The sequence below is a fragment of the Mesoplodon bidens genome (genome assembly GCF_964165515.1).
Source record: "Mesoplodon bidens genome assembly, chromosome: 3".
NCBI lineage: Eukaryota > Metazoa > Chordata > Mammalia > Artiodactyla > Ziphiidae > Mesoplodon > Mesoplodon bidens.
Window position 1 is genome coordinate 145,057,258 of NC_138178.1, and position 17,426 is coordinate 145,074,683.

Below are 17,426 nucleotides of genomic sequence, written 5' to 3' on the forward strand. Positions count from 1 at the left end.
GACACCTTCACCCCAGGCTGCCAGCAGGGCTGTCTCTTCCTTTCTGGTGTGATTTACTGTAGGATGTACGAAGTGGGATGTACTAGGCGGCATATGTTGGGTGCATTGTTGAGGCATCAGGCAAGAAAGGATCTTTGAAGGGTGAGGACATCACCCACAGGCTTTTATTGAGCATCTACGATTTCTAAGAGAATAAAGTAAGATTTGTAAGGTAAACTTTAAAGCCTAAGGGAAAACTGGGTTTTTTCAATGTGTAACTTAAGTAAAATACTAATTTTGAAAAACAAGATACAGTAGTCCCCCCTTATCCGTGGTTTCACGTTCTATGGTCTCAGCTACCCACCCACGGTCAACCATGGGCAGAAAATATTAAAAGGAAAATTCCAGAAATAAACGGTTCATAAGTTTTAAGTTGCATGCCGTTCTGACTAGTGTGATGAAAACTTGCAGTGTCCAGCTCCATCCGGACTTGGACGTAAATCATCCCTTTGCCCAGCGTATCTATGCTGTGTGCGCTACCTGCCCGTTAGTCTCTTAGTAACCTTCTGGGTTATCACATTGACTGTATCACCACGCTTGTGGTCATGTGACCCTGACTTTACTTAAGCGTGGCCGAGTAGTGATGCTGGCAACTCGGATGTGCGCCAAAGAGGAGCCGCAAAGTGCCTCCTTCGGGCGAAAAGATGAAAGCTCTCAACTTAATAAGGAAAGAAAAAGTATGTTATATCCATGGTTCAGGCCCTGGGAGTCTTGAAACACATCCCCCGCAGATTAGGGAGGACTACGGGAGTCCCAGATGGTCTTTTCCCTGCGTCAAAGGAGTCGTCAAGGATACAAGAGAGCCACGTGGACACCATGGAGCAGACAGATGCTGGTACCCAGCAATCCACCGAGACCAACTCAGAGGAGGCTATAGGACTTCAATTTCCAGACTGCCACCTTCCAGCTCTGTGACCTCAGCAAACCCCTGTGACCTCCCTGAGTCACAATATCCCAGTGTGTAAAATGGCAACAGAAATAATCTGTCCAATCTTCAGCCCAAGGGACCCACGGGGGTGACCATGTTGGTGAACGGATGGTTTTCCGACCTTCACTGCAGTCCGAACCTGGGTTACTACATTGACCTGTTCTCCAGCTTTAAGACAAATCAGATCGTGCTATTCCTCTGCTCAAAACTCTGAAGTGACTCCCTTTTCACTCAGACTGAAAGCAAAGTCCCTCCCCTGTCCTTAAAGCCCCATTGCTGTCCCATCTCCTGGTGTGCCCCCCACCCCGCCCCGCGCCTTGATCACCCGCTGCAGCCACCTGGGTCTCCGTGCTCTTCCTCCCCTCAGGGCCTTTGCACCTCAGAACGCTTTGTTGGAATGCTTCTTCCCCAGACAGTCCCGTAGCTGAAGCCCACACCTCCTTCCCCAGATACTGGCATGACTCCCTCACTGCTGAGTTTTTGCTAAAATGTCATCTTCTCCATGAGACCTACCCAGTTTAAATTGCAGCCCACTCTCCTTACCCCCCATCCTGCTCTACTTTGACTTTCCCAAAGCACTCATCACCAAGCAACATAATAAATAACTCATTATGTTTACCATTCATTGTGTGTGTCTTCCTTGCTACAATATAAGCCCTGGAGGGCAGACATCTTTGATCTTTCACTGATGTGTCCTAAGCACCTTGAGCAGCGTCAGGCACATTAAGGACCCTCAATAAATAGGTGGATCTTTCTTAGAGGTCCAGAATATAAAACAGACCAAGAAGGGCTGCTCCAGTTGAAGGGAATATGACCTCAAGATCTCCTCCACCATCCCTGCAGGCTCTCCATGGAATAACTCTTGCTCTGATGAGGAGGTCTGAAAACTACTGACATTCCCTCCTATGTAAAACCAGCGTTGAAGACACAAAGCGCCATGTAATGTCAAGTCCAAAGGCCTGGCACAGTGGTTGGTATGAGCAGGTGCCGGGTTGGTAGGGGTTATAAGGGGATTGGGGGGCAGCGGGGAGACAAGGATCCCAGGACTGGATCTTTGCTGTCATTCGGGTCTAAGCTTAACCTTCACCACTCAGCCAAGCCTTACCTGTCTATCCTTGCTTTGTTTCACACGGCATAACTGTGTGACTGGAAAACAAATTTTTAAGGACGTTTGTTGAGTATCTACCGTGTGCTGGGCAGTGTCTGCGCTCAGCTCGCTGCATAAGTGATCTCACAAAACTGTCAGCCCTCTCACCACTGTCACTATGGTACCTCATACCAGGCCTGGCACGTATAAGGTGCTCAATAAATGCTCACTGATTTCCCTAACAACCCTCTGGGGCAGGTACTCTTAACCCCATTTTCCAAGTGAGGGACCGAGGTTCAGGTTTAGGTAGCTTGCTTCAGCTCATACAACTAGTGAGTGGCAGAGAAGGATTTCAGTTCTCCTTAGACAAGCTCCAGTCACACTGGTTCTGAGAGAGAATCCGGGTTAGACCATCCCTCCAGGCTCCCCTCAAGCAGATCTGTCTCGTGGCCACACCAGGAGATGAGGGGAGAGGTATTTCTTTCCTTCTTGGCTTTCTCTTCTCCATCTGGGTTCATGTCCTCCCTTTGTACAGTTGGCTCACCTGGAGGGGTCTCCTGCCACCTGTTGATTAATGGGCCTGCCTTTCCCACCTTCCCTGGCTAGGTAACCCCAGAGCTAGCAGTGGTTCATCTTGAATCATAAGTCAAGTTCTGAAAGACATTGCAAGCTTGTGCTCAGAATCTCCCTAGAACTCAAATTCTTTTTGAGGGTCCTTTGCTTATGAGTAGAATGATGGATTTCATGTCTCTCCCTTTAAGAAAACTCTGGATGGTATCTGCTGGCTTCCCCCTGCCCCCTTCAAAAACACAGCCCTAGTTAGTCCATCTGATGCAGCTAGAATTCCCCCAAGGACCCCACACTCAGTTTCCACTCTGGCAACACTAAGGTAAAGCTCCAATCATGTCATCTCTTTACATAAACAGAAATTATATGTAACTAGCATGTTCACTGCGCTTTCCACATACCCATTCTTAGCTGGGTTTTTCTTTCTTAGCCATGCCAGCTCTTAGAAAAAGGCTAGAGTAGCTCTTCAGTTGTGTGGGACTGTCCTGTGTACTGGAGGACATTTGTCCTTCCTGCCTCATCCACAAAATGCCAGGTGCACCCCCCAGTAACTGTAAGAACCAGGAGTGCCTGCAGGCAATATTCTAAGCACCCCTCATTGAAACCACCAGTGACGGTATTTCTGAAAGATGGTGCACTGGAGGCAGATACTAGGCTCTGCCATTGGTGAGGGGGTCAGTCTACCCCCAGGGGCACCTCCTTTCTCCCAGTGTAAGTTGCTTCCTACCCTTGGACTTGATGCACATTTATTTTAGTCTCTGATTTCTCCCATATAAAAATGTAGACAGTGGGAAGGGGAGGAGAAAGTACTGAAATTTTCCCTGGGCCCATATCCTGTTCTTTGAAATGATTTTGGACTCTTTTTCAAGTTAATGATTGAGAGAGTTTACTAGATGTAAGTTACCAAGCCCAGCAATCAGAGTCTGGGATAAAAGAGAGAAACAGGGACAGAAACAAATGGATTCACCAGGACCCAAACACTGGGCTGCACCCAGTGGGGCTTCCCCGCTTGCAGCCCACATCAGTCCTGACTTGCTGTGGATCCCTGAGTTCCACTCCTCTCCTGCTCAACAGGGCATGGCGAGTTCTCTGTAATTTCTAAAATATCAACATTCTCTGTAAGGTGAATGGCCAGAGTCAGGATCTTCCAGCAGTGCAGGGATTCTATATAACTCCCTAGACCCTGAAAGAGAGGAACTATCAAGAACCATCCAGAGAGGCTGTCAGATGAATCAGTGTGTCGGTTCCTCTTGTCCTGCTTCTTGTTTCTCCTGGGCACGATTTACCACACACGCCAGTGCCCCAGCTCACAGGCCATCTCTTCCAGCCCTGCATCCCACCCGCCCATCTTGCTGGGGCAGTGCTCTGTGCAGCTCTCAGCACATCCTGTTTGTTCAGTCTCCTTTGTCTCCCACTGGAGCAATAGGGAGAGAGGATTCCTCTGAGTCCGTTTGCTTTGGGCTTTGAAATCAGATCCTGGCACACCTGATTACACTCAATAGCTGGAAATGGTAAGGATGTCCGATGGGCAGAGTGCTCTTGTTTTAAGCTGTGCACACCAGGAAGGCAGGGGCTGGGTCTCCTCCTTGGGTCTGCTTTGGAAGGGGCAGGATGCTCTGGCAGGAAAAGCAAACAGTGTAACTGAAGGGAAATTCACTTGAAAAAGAAGGCAGAGCACGACCATCCAGCAGCATATAAACTGTCCCTGAGGACACAAAATGGAGCTTGGACTCATTCCTCCCACCTCCTGCATCCCTAGTTGGGAAACATTCAGTTCCAGTAATCATCTGCCCAACAGCCAGGAGGGTCAAACCTCCCTGTCCTTCTTTTTTCTGTACAAGTGTTGCCACTGAGACCTTGGCAAAGGGAATAAAAACACAGCAACTTACATGCCACACAGTGGGAAGCTCAGCAGGCATTGGAACATTAAAGGGCCGCTCTAGTGCTTCCAAGAGCTCCTCAGCCTCCGTGCACTGCAAGCTTTCCAACAGAGTTGCTACCCCAATGCACTGGTCCAGTGGCTTGAAAAGTCATTAGGAAAATTTCACATACAAAAAAGGTATAAGAATCAACCTTGACCCACACCCAGCTTAAGAAATGAAAGATTACGGATGCAGTTAGAGCCTCCAAAGCCCTCGCTGAACCCATCCTCTTCCCCACCTCTCCAGAGGTAACCACTCAGCCATGCTGGGCATATCCTTATACTTTATACATCCCGGTGATGTGTGCGGCCCTCTTTGGGGTGATCGCTTAAACTTTTTGAGCCTCACTGTCTTCATCTGTATAAAGGGGCTATTGAGAAGATTAAAGGCAATAATTTATGATAAATATTTGGCTGTTGTTCTTACAACAAGGAAAAAGCAGAAAGAATTGGGTCAAACGCAAGGCTCCTCCTAGCCTGGCCCTGACCTGCCTGGACAGCCTCCCCTCCTCTCTGCAGCCCTCCCCAGCCTTCCAAATGCCATGCTTCCCAGACAAGGCACCAGTTTTCATGGCTTTGGGCCAATGCAGCTGCTGTGCTTACCTGCCTGAAATGCTCATCCCCTGTTTCAGTCTTCTTCAACTCTGGGCTTAGATGTCACCAACTCTGGGAGGCCTTTCCCATCACCTCAGGCAGTGATTCCCGGTGCTCCCATGGCCCTCTGTCTTTGAGCACTTGTAATGTGTACATGACGTTCCCAATATGCCCACCCCACTTCCTCACTGAGCTGCAAATGCAGCAAGGCCCAAGGCCAGGGACCAGGTCTCCTCTGGCCGCTCCAGCCAGTGGCCAACCCATTGCCTGCTGGCACAGGGCAGGCCCATGCTGAGTGAGTGAGTGAGGGGGGGCATGAATGAGTGACAGTTCAGTCATCAGACTTACAGCTTTCTGCCCCAGTTAACATGGAGAAGTCCCCAGTTCTCCTTATAGGCATTTTTCTCCTCTAAGTCCCAAATCGCCTCTGTCCTGGAAGCACAAAACTAAAAGGTCTCTTTGTATTTCTCAAAGTTGGAGCAAATATAATAGGAGCATGAACTTTCTACCTTCATAACTTCAACAAACAACAGCTTTAAAGAGAGCCCTGGACGAGCTTTATGCAGGCCTTAAACGTGTTTTTCTCGGTGTCTTGCCACTTTTGTTCTTTTTCTTCTTTGCAGCCTGTAGAAATTCTTTTTTTTTTTTTTTTGGATTTTAGAAAAAAATACTTTTTCTCTTTTATTTTATTTTTAGTATTTTTTAATTTTTTTTACATCTTTATTGGAGTATAATTGCTTTACAATGGTGTGTTAGTTTCTGCTTTATAACAAAGTAAATCAGTTATACATATACATATATCCCCATATCTCTTCCCTCTTGCATCTCCCTCCCTCCCACCCCTCTAGGTGGTCACAAAGCACGGAGCTGATCTCCCTGTGCTATGCGGCTACTTCCCACTAGCTATCTATTTTACGTTTGGTAGTGTATATATGTCCATGCCACTCTCAAGACAGAGAAATACACAAGCCCATTCGTCTTGCTTAGAAAATCCATTTTACAAAACCCAAATATTGGGAAACAAGAGCCTGGCTATTAAAGTGTTCTTACCTGCACCCATTGTTCTCTGCTAAAACGTTTGGTTGCTACTGTGTAGATTCAGCTTTAGTCATGGAATTTTAGAGGATGTCTGAGAAGTGGGGTCAAGAGCAAGCCTGATGGTAAATCTGCACCATAAGCCGATTGGGTGCCCTGGCACTGAAAATGGGCACACAGGTCTGCCCAGGAAGGAAACGTGAAGTGAGCATGAGAGCAGGGGTTGGGGTATGTGCCTGGAACACAAAGGTCAGCCTTGAGTTTTTTTTACTCTCTTTTTTCCCACATTTTAAATTTTTATCTAGGTGAAATTCACATAATATAACCTTTTTTTTTTTTTTTTTTTTTTTTTTGCGGTACGCGGGCCTCTCACTGTTGTGGCCTCTCCCGTTGCGGAGCACAGGCTCCGGACGCAAAGGCTCAGCGGCCATGGCTCACAGGCCCAGCCGCTCCGCGGCACGTGGGATCTTCCCGGACCGGAGCACGAACCCGTGTCCCATGCATCGGCAGGCGGACTCTCAACCACTGCGCCACCAGGGAAGCCCTAATATAATCATTTTAAAGTGAACAATTAAGTGGCGATTAGAACATTCACAATGTTGTGTGCAAGCACCACCTCTTTTCTAGTTCCAAAACCGTTTCATCACCCTGAAAGGAAACCCCATACCCATTAGGCAGTGCTCCCCAATCACCCTTCCTCTCAGCTCCTAGAAGACCCCAGTCTGTGTTCTGTCTCTCTGGATATACCTCTTCCAGATATTTTATGTAAATAGGATCATATAGTACGTGACCTTTTGTGGCTGGCTTCTTTCACTAGCATGTTTTTTAGGTTCATCCACGTTGTAGCATGTATCAGTACTTCATTCCTTTTTGTGGCTGTGTAATATTCCATTGTATGGATATACCACCTTTTGTTTACCCATTCGTCCACTGATGGACATTTGGGCTGTTTCTACCTTTTGGCTATTGTGAATAGTGCTGGTATGAATTTGTGTATACACGTATTTATGTGAATGCCTGTTTTCAATTCTTTGGGGTATATACCTAGAAGTAGAATTACTGGATCATATAGTAATTCTACGTTTAACTTTTTGAGGAACTGCCACACTGTTTTCCACAGTGGCTGAACCATTTTACATTCCCACCAGCAATGGAAGAGCACAGGTCAGATTTCATTCTTGTGGGAGACACATTCTAAAGTGGTACAAGGCCCTTCCAGGTCTAAAGGGCCATTTTCGGTGTACACAGAACTCACAGTCTATATGTGAAGATATAAATGCTGTACAAACCTATGGACAGGGAAAGTGGAGAAATTGGAGCCCTCGGTAGACAAGTTGAAGGATGGTTCAGAAAGTAATGGACTTTACTGGGCTCCTTGCCGCACTATCCTTAGCTAAACAAGGAACACACTGAAGAATTTCATTGTCTACCATGGCTTCTTTTCACTTCTTTCCAGTTTGTCTTCACTCCTACGTTATTCTCAAGACTGTAGGGTCGCAGTGACTTTTCCACCCTTGACCAGATGCCAGTAAACATATGGGACTCTGTTAGCTTGTGATCCAGCGTTTTAGAGCTCCTACATTTGTGAACGCTGAACGCTACACATGCCACTCGTCAACATCTGCAAGCCAGAAATAGGAAGAATACCTTGAAAGGGAGAGCTGCAAAAGCAGAGTTATTAATAGTAGCTGTGGAGAAGAAAGGAAGGCCATCAACAGAGCCCTGCTGAATTAGACTCTTCAGAGAGAAAGGGCACAGAACTGGTTTCTTTCTGGAAACCACCTAGAAGGAACCAAGGCCTGTGTTAAATCTACATATCAGTATTATTTGATTGGAAGAATAAAAAGTACTCTAGAGTTATAATCTTCTCTCACAGTCTGGCAGCTGAGGTCTCAGCCATCTAGGGGGGGAAGGCCTTCCTGAGAGGGCTGGGGAACACCTGGGATGGCACCCTTTCTATTAGACACAGATCTTCATGGCTGAAGAAGGGTCTGAAAGAGGAAATGGAGAAGAGGGGTTGGGGAGTAGGGCCAGAGGAGGCCTCCGAGAAAAGAGACGAACGGAGTCTCCTAGGTGTTCTCTGTGAGTGCGGGGCCTTGGCAGGATGGCAAGGAGAAGAGACGTGGAAGGGCCTGAGCACTGGGAGAATTAATGCTTCCTGAGACTTGGCAGGAAGGAGACTCATCACACCATTCAGAAGTAGGTCTTCGCAGCTCACTCATGAGCCTCAGAGGCACAGTGGGCTTGGACCAGGAGGCCCCAGGACGCAGGTCTGAATTGAGCTCTGCCACTGGACACCGTGAGGGAGTCGGTCTCAGTTTTTCACAGAGCAGGTGGAACTTGTCCTCACTACCTGCCAGTAAATAAAGAATGAACAGCCAGATTATCTTTCAAAGATGGAACACACTCCCTTTTTGGAGTCAGATGGAGAACTGGTGATGTCAGCCTGGAGAGGAGTGACCTCCTCCCCAGCCACAGGTGAGATCTCTTAACTTTTTAGTCATAATCCAACAGGACATTTTGCAGGGTTGGTGGCTGTGGTGGGCTAAATGGTGCCCCCCGCCCCAAAAGATATGTCCACATCCTAATCCCTGGAACCCGTGAATGTGACCTTTGGGCAAAGGGTCTTTGCAGATGTCACTAAGTTAAAGATCTTGAGATGAGATCATTCCAGATTCCCTAGGTGGGCTCTAAATCCGATGAGAAGTGTCTTTATAAGAGACACACGGAGAGAGACATGAAGAAGAGAAAGCCATGTGAACATGGAGGCAGAGGCTGGAGCGATGCTGCCATAAGCCAAGGAACACCTGGAGCCACCAGAAGCTGGCAGAGGCAAGGACATATCCTCCCCTGAGGGGGAGCACAGCCCTGCCGACCCCTTGATTTTGGATTTCTGGCCTCCAGAACTGTGAAAGAATGAATTTCTGTTGTTTTTTTAAGAAATTTTTTTCAATTTATGTATTTATTTATTTATTTATTTATTTTTGGCTGTGTTGGGTCTTTGTTGCTGCGCGCGGGCTTTCTCTAGTTCCGGTGAGCAGGGGCTACTATTTGTTGCGGTGCACGGGCTTCTCATTGCGGTGGCTTCTCTTGTTGCGGAGCACAGGCTCTAGGCACACGGGCTTCAGTAGTTGTGGCACTCAGGCTCAGTAGTTGTGGCGCACAGGCTTAGTTGCTCCGCAGCATGTGGGATCTTCCCGGACCAGGGCTCAAACCCATGTCCCCTGCATTGGCAGGCGGGTTCCCAACCACTGCACCACCAGGGAAGTCCTAAATTTCTGTTGTTTAAGCCACCAGGCTTGTGATCATTTGGTGCGGCAGCCCTGGGAAACTAATACAGTGGAGATGCCCAGAGAGAGGTAGGAACTGGAGAGCGGGAGAGTCTAGAGGTCTGGAAAACCAAGTTCAGTCCTGGATTTGCTGTTGGCGTCTGCGGTGGACCGCGTTAACTGTGTGCTGCAGGTCTGTTTCCTCTTGTTTTCCTCACATACTTGCTCGTTATGACTGAGCGTGGGGCTCGTGGCTCACTCAAGGAGGCTGCTCAGGGTTCAAGATCAGATCAGACACTCCCACCTGTTTGAAATGGCGGTAGTAGTAATGACCACACTCCTTCTAGAGTGTCTAACATGTACTAGATATGTTTACATTCATTATCTTGTTTGATCCTCAAAATAATTCTACAAGGTTAGTGTCCACATCCCCATCTTACAGATGAGGAAACTGAGGTTCTGAGAGGCCATATAGCCTGTTCAAGGTCATTCAGCAAATGAGCCCAGGTCTACCTATGCTCAATCCACAGCATTACAATAAGGCTCAAGCCCCACAAAGACATTGGGTCCAGAGTCCCACAGCAGCCCACAGTGCCCAGCTGGATGATGAAAGGGGATTTGTTTATTTTCTGAATATTAGCAGCACTGGCACTACAGTTGGGTGATGGATGAGATTAAGGTTGCTGAGAGAACCTGGTTAGACCCTGTTAACAGCAGAGGGATGGCAAAATATCCACATTCGGGGGAAATATGGTCACAACTGAGACCGATCTTGGTCCTCTGGGCTCCAAGGCCCCAAGCTTCTCCTCTCTCACCTTGTCAGAAGAAGACATGAAACCCCTAACTGAGTGGCCTCTGCCGAGTGAGAAACTGGACAGTCCACACACAGAGGGCACATCTGCTTAGCTCCTTCCCCAGCCAGGACCAAGAAGTGAGGAAACCAGCTGAGAGATGGGCTCTAGAAAGGCCTGTCCCGAGCAGCCCAGCACATCGGGGGCCCCCTCTGGCCTGGCTGGACTCGGGCAGGCTCCATGTATCAGGAGTGTCTGTGCCTTTCACAGAGTCCCCATCAGAGTTTTAGGAGATCTAGGCTGATGCCCCTCCGGCTGTGGCTTAGGCCAAGCCGTGGCTAACACGTCAGCTGCTTCCCTGTCCTTCCAGCGCTCTTTGTTGGAGGGAGAGCTGGAGCACGGAGACAACCCAAGGACCTGCCAGACTTCCTCCCGTGCAGACCTCTGTGCGAGATAAAGTCAGGCACGGCTGAGCCACAGGGCAGCAGCATAATAAATTCCTTCTGGCCTCCTCCCGGCCTCATTGTTCTATTGCAGGAGTTGTTTTGAGTCCGATCAAAAGGAAGGAAGAGCCCTGTGCTATCAGGCTGGGGAAGAAGGATGCTCTCCTGACCGCTCCTGTTGCCCTTGGCCACCCTCATGTTAAATGTGAGGAAACCGAAGGGCAGTGTGCAGCCTAACCCCGTCCGCGTGGGGAGACACATGGCCCTCTGTGAGACGGCACCTGCGTCGGAACCCACTGACGGCCGCCGTGGTCGTCCAGCCCCGGTCCTTTCACCCCGGTCAGAGCGCTGGGAGGCCCGAGTCCAGGGTCAGCGGTGGCGTGGGGTGGAAGCCGGAAGAGGGCCCTGGAGTGGCCGCATTCGCTGTTGTTTACCCCTTGGGCTGAGAACTGAGGCTGTAAGGCCACAACCCTTGGAAATAATAGGCCAGAAAAGGAACTTCCCGAGTTTGGCTGGCCTGGTGCCTGTGGCTCAAGAGAGTGAATAGCTCAAGCTCTCGGGAAACATAGTCAGCTTCAGGATTTGTGGCCTTTCCTCTGCTCTGCCCAGGTTCACGGGGCAGTGCACGCCGTCAGGCCCCATGGCTGGATTCCTGTGGGGAACTGGAGCAGAAAGCATCGCCTTCCTTCAGCCCCGGACTACAGAGGCAGGGAGGGCGGAGCTGAGGGTTCGTCCTCACAGACTCGCAGGCTCAGGGAGTCCTTTGCCCCTCAGACACCTGCCCTGCCCTGATGCCCAGAGTCTGATTCACCAGGTGCCTGGCTGCAGCGGCCCGGTCACCTTTGTCTGGGCTGGAGGCCACGTCTGAGCCATCAGAAGAGCCTCAATGGGAGAGGGTGTCAATGTGCTTCCTCAACCAGAAAGGTGGTTTGAGTTCGGCCAGAGCAGCCCAAGCAAACAAGCAGAAGCCTGTCAATGGAAGGATGGGGGCTGCTGGGAGATCACACGACAGCAAAATGAGGACCATTATCAGTCTCGTCCCAGCCCGAAGGAGGGAGAGCCTTTGAAGCCACAGACAGGCTGAACAGAACTTTCCACCTGAGAGACGCTGGAGATGGGAGGTCAGGCTGCATGCAGCCCCACAAAACCTGATCAAAGCCTGCTGCAGAAGGGAGCGGGGGCACAGCTGCAGCCCCGCTCCCTCCACGGGGCCGCCCAGGGCTTTCTGAAGACAACCCGGCTGCCTTTGCAGGGGCCTGTGGGAAAACCCAGCACGGATGCACTGTGCAGCCAAACCCCCTGAGCACTGCTGGGAGAGGGGAAAGTAAACCCCTCAGTGGTCCTGAAAAGAAGAGGAAGAGAATCAAAGCACACAGAAAATGCAAAGACCACCCACCTGATGAGCTCCTACCTTTCGGAAACAAATAACTGCTGGCTTCCCAGGCATACTTCTAAAAGAACAAACAGACTGAGCAGCCACCTCAAAGCTCTGTGCATCGGGGGATTTGTGGGAAGCCTGGCCCCTTGTAAGCATCAGAAGCTTAATTTAAAGTGTATTGACCTCTGCGGTGGCTATTCGAGGGCTTCCTTGCATCTGCTCTCCTCCCTGGCAACGGAGAAACAGCAAAAAGCCTCCTTCAGGGAGGCACAGGGCCCTATGTGGACACATTTACCGCGCTTCTCTCAGGCTGGACGGCGGTGTCTGCCAGGGAACATTCTTGGGGCATCTTCTAGGCTGCATCCAGGCTGAGGGCACCTGTGTTGGTCCTGCCTCGACTGGTCCCTCTGGGACAGCCTAGCTCACCCTGCCTGGCCTCACATCGCCTTCCTCCTGACTGGAGCTCGCCTTTGGAGGACTAGCGGGTCAAGGAGACCACGGTTTGGTCTTTTCTGAAGGGTGCGCAACAGAGCAAAGTCACCTCCACTGTGTTCTCTTTCTCAAAAGACTGGGAAAGCTCTTTTCTCCTCCCTCGTGGGGATGGGTTTGGAGAGAGGGTGGAGGGGGATAGTAGTGTGGAGGCCTTGGAGTATTTGGGGGAAGGAGGGAACGTATGGAAGAAGTAGGTTGCCCAGGAGTGCTGGGGGAAACTGAGGTGAGAAAGTTCCAGAACCTCTGGTTTAACCAGCTGACGTTTTTTTCTAAAATGGATGAACAAGGACTTGACAGAGGGCCTCAGGGAGGAGAAACAGGATGGAGGACAGCGGTCTCTCCTCTCCCCACTTCTCCAGGGGCCGGATCCTGAAGCGGGGAATTACTGATCACCCACCCATTACTCACTAGGAGATCTATACCTTTTTATGACTTTGCCTGTGAGATGGATGGGATTTTCTCCATTTTACAAGTAGCAAAACAGAGATTCCAAGAGGTGACCGAGGCTGTCCTAGGACGTACGTGGAACTGTGGAGTGAGAACTCACCCCAGGTGGCCTGGCTCCAGAGTTCATAACCTTCCCTACTGTTTCTGGTCCTGCCCTGCCTATCAAGGCTAGGTATGTGTTCGTGAATGCTCCATAAATATTTGTTAAACTGAGCTGAACTGACTAGCTGAACACACACAGGCCTCTTTCACCCTGACCAAGAGGAATCCTTAGAGGGTCCAGGTTATGGGAAAAAAAATTCTCCGAGGCACCAAATGAAACCCTGCTCTGAGGTGCAAGAAGGCCTTTTTGGAAATTAATACCTAATAAACTTGACACTGACCCCCCCAAAAGGAAAAACAGAAGGGAGAAGGATCAGTAAAAAGCAGAGTAGGTAGATAATAAAACCTCACCGTGCCATCTTTCTTCCAGGAAGCACAGAGCCCTCACAGGCACTCATGACACCTTCATCCTCACGGCCCTGTCTTGAGGTGGTGGACGCCTGTAGACAGTAGCCCTCATGTTAGGCAGGGACAGACTTGAGTACCGAAAGCCTTAGCAGTTCTCCCCAAGGCAAACGGAGCACAGAGACGAACTGGGAGCACAGACACTTTCCCCAAACCCATGTGGGGTGCTACCTCTAGCTATGTTTCCTGACTCAGCAAGTAAAGCCAGGTTCTTCTTTGAGAGGTTTGGGGGGCAGGGGTCAGATGGGCTAGGAATGAGGGGGGCACAGCTGAGGAGTTAGGCCTCACTTTGGCCCGCACACAGTATAAATCCCCCTTTGTTCGTGCATAGGCACGTTCTTTAATTTAGGCTGTGCTCATTTGTGTACATCGCTGGTGCTCACGCTCATGGGGCACAGAAGCCTGGGCCGGGCCACTCACTTTGGGTAGGGCCACACCAGACAATAAAAACCTCTGATGATGAAGGCAGGAAAATGGCATCTGGGTTGATGCTCATCCAGGAAGGCCTGGTGGACATGGGATGTTGAGGCTCAGACATCTGGAGAGGGGAAAAGGGACTTAATTGCAAAAGAGTCATTCTTTTTTGCTGGTTCATGTCCAATCGTGTCATTTCTTGGCTTTAATAACTTCATCATCATAATAATTGCACATGGCTTTTTAATGGCTCTGCATGGCCAACTAGCATAGGCACAAATTCCTTCTCTGGGCCCCAGAGCCCTGTCACAGTGTGACTCCATCTGGGACCCCAGGCTTATTTCTTGCTCCTCTCCTAATTTCTGTACAGTGATTCCCAATTTGTGAGCTGCAGACCTGTGGGGGCCATGGAGTTTCAGCAAGGGGTCCCTTACTCTGTATGCTGCACCAAGTACGGGCTGCAGCCTGAATCAACCGTATGCAAAATTCAGGCTCATTTGAAAGGGCTGTCAAATTTCTAGCAGTTCTTTGTCATCGTGTGTTTTCTTGGGTACCAAAGTTCAACAACTAGTATGAGAAGGAGCCCGCATTGTGGTGGTGGTTTTCAAACTGGGATCCAAAGAACCCCTCAAAGAGTCCCTGAAGTATCGCTGGGGGAAGGATCAGGATGGAGCCAGGTCAGATGGGACCACACACACACACACACACACACACACACACAACTAACTCATCCCCTTCCCTAGCAACCAGAGCAACTCTACTTTTTTCACTTCTGCACAGTCAATGCAAAGACAGCATCCCCTGTGCATACATAGTGCAACATTTACCGCCGTCAGGGCCGGGGGTGGGGAAATTCCAGCTCTTGTGCCCCAAAGTTCCCAGAGGGGTAGTGGTCACCTAGGGCTCATTTTCATCTCCTTTAGTTTCTACCCAAATTAATTTTTGCTCATTTGGCTGGTGCCTTCTACCCAGGCCCTCCAGAGGACACCGTTCGCCCTCAGGCAGCCTGGGCCTAGAATAATGGGAGATGGCAAAGCAGGACCCTGAGATGATGTTAGGTAGTGAGTCAGACATGAGCATGTCCTGCCCCATCCTGGACGGGGTCATCTTTCCCTCCGCTACCTGGATACTGATGATCAGAACACACCCAGAGATCCTCCCTCTTGTGGTCAAGGACCACCGCTGGGTTTCCAGCCATATCAGGACCAAGCAAGATAAAACCACCAGCACAGATCGGCACAGGCGTACCAAGACCTAAAGGGTGAGTCAGAGTAACCCGGGGTCCATTATGCCATATAGGTAATAAATCAGCATGGCGGTTTTTGCCCCCCACCCCCAACAATGGGACTTGTGGAAATTCCTCAGCTGAGCCTCTGTCATCCCAGCCTGGTTTCAGACAGGGCAGCAAATAAAGAAATTCTCTAAACAATCCAGAACACTGCTTATTAGCATGTGAGACTCAGGCAGGAAATCGAAAGGGATGCCTTTGTCCCTGCTTTTTGCTCTACCATCACGTGTACTTTAAAAAAGCCACCTTCCCAGCCCTCAGGCTCAGTAAATGCTACAAAACGGATGGCAAACCTCTCTGTTACAAGAAGGTCCCATTAGAGGCAAAATGAGAAGCAATGCAAGCAGACCCAGGCCTGTCAAGGCTATGACTGAGCCAGTTGGAATGTGGCTGTGTGTGTGTGTGTGTGTACATAGGAATATAAACATCCTTGGCTCTGAGTTCCTGGGGGTATGTGCTGGGGGTATGCTGACTGGGCAAAAAGTTTCATGTGTGTCTGAGTGGGTGACAGGGAGCTCCCACACACCTAGCTGCTCAAGTTTCTAGTTGTGGGAGAACCAAGGGGAAGTTTTGAGAATGCGAGGGCATCTGCGTGTGAGCACGTGTCTCTGTTCATGCGTGCTGGGGGAAACTGAGGGGAAATTTTGCGTTTGGGTGTGTGCGCACGCATGGCGGGTGTGCATGCATTCAAGTGTGCCGAGGGGAAGCTGAGAGAAAGTTTTGAGAGTCTGTGAAAATTCTCAGTTAGAAGAAAACCTGGCAACTCCCCATACCACAGGTTGGTACACATTCAATGCTTGTGAAACAAATTTCCTGTACTAGTTACCAGCCCTTGTTTATACAGGACACAAAATATGATTTAGAGCAAAAGCTCCAGGTGTCAGAGGTGAGTCAAGGGCCAGTGTATTTCGAGAGAACGGGGAAGGAGGGTGGTGGAGGTGGGCTAAGTCACTGCCCTGCGCCTTCTGAAGGAGCAGTGAAATCAATTTTCAATTTTAATCCACAGTTCCCACCCTTATATGCTTGAAGGGGAGAGAAGATTGAACTCATCTTAAAATTAATTCTGTCTCCTTTCATTGCTCTGAAGCCATTTTAGCACCCAGTCTGCTCAGCCAATAGCAGCCGGGCGTTCTTCTGTGTTATGTGTTTTGAAGCTCAGCTGGCTTGCTTCACTCTGAGATTTCGTTTGGGAGCCCAGCCCCAGAAAGTGTTTATGAGCTTTTTCATCCTGCTGTATTCTGACTCACCTTTGTTTGGTGGCACAGAGGGTAGAGCTTGACTTAAGCGCTCTGTTCTTCGCAGGGGGCCCCAGATCACGGAGGGTCCTCGGGCCGGCATCGCAGCCAGGCTGAGGAGTGTGGACCATCACCCTGTGGTGTGCTATGGGCAGGCATTTCCAAATGCCTCAATGTGGGGAGACACTGCACTCCACAAACTCCTTGGCATGTGACCTTCTCAGAGTCTCTCTTGCCAGGGTGTTTGTTCATCCATGTGACACCCAGCTCATAACAAACTCTCAGTGGCTGCTAATTAACCATGGTGCGTTCCTTTCTGGTCAAGGGCCATGAAGCCATTACCAGAGACAACAGAGCCAATATCGCTCATCAGCCCAGCTCAGGACCTGGCTAGATCAGGTGTCCTGAACACCTGCATGAGTTCCTGATGTGCCCATGTGTCAGTCATGAGCCTCTGCTCTTCCTGTAGTCTAGACTCAGGGAAGCAGGAGCAAAAATCTCCTGGCCATTGGGTTCCATGGAGCAGAGAGCCCAAGCCTATCAGGAGACCAGGTCTAGGCAAAACAGAGCTTTGAGAGTTATATCCACAACGCTTGGTGCTGGTGGAAGTGAAGAGTACCAACCAGGGAATGTGCTAGGAGGCTCACTGCGGGGTAGAAACCGGAGGAGCCATGCCTTATCCTCTTCCAGGCCAAGGTCTGAGCCCTGCTTAAGGCTATTTCTGAGCACAGAGTCCCTATGATGGTGGGACCCAAAGATGCTGATGGGGGCATTTCCCAGGTTTTGCCCTGGACGGGTCCAGCACAGGACTGCAGTTGTTTGTGATAGTAGGAGTTTGCTTTATACTTCATCCCTGCTCAGCGGGCGTCCCTTTGTCATCCTCAGGCAGTTCACAATCTCTAGTGAACTGGGAGACCTCTGAACAATAGCAGGACCCTGAGGATTGGGACCCATGACTCCTCAGTGAATTCTACACTCCTTTGAGGCACTA

At 49.8% G+C, this 17,426-nt stretch overlaps 1 protein-coding gene across 1 annotated transcript in view; it reads left to right on the top strand.

Moving 5' to 3' along the window:
- RAD51B (RAD51 paralog B) overlaps positions 1 to 17,426 on the top strand; it is a 670,662-nt gene that overhangs the window by 634,067 nt on the left and 19,169 nt on the right. The gene's annotated exons all lie outside the window — the stretch shown is intronic.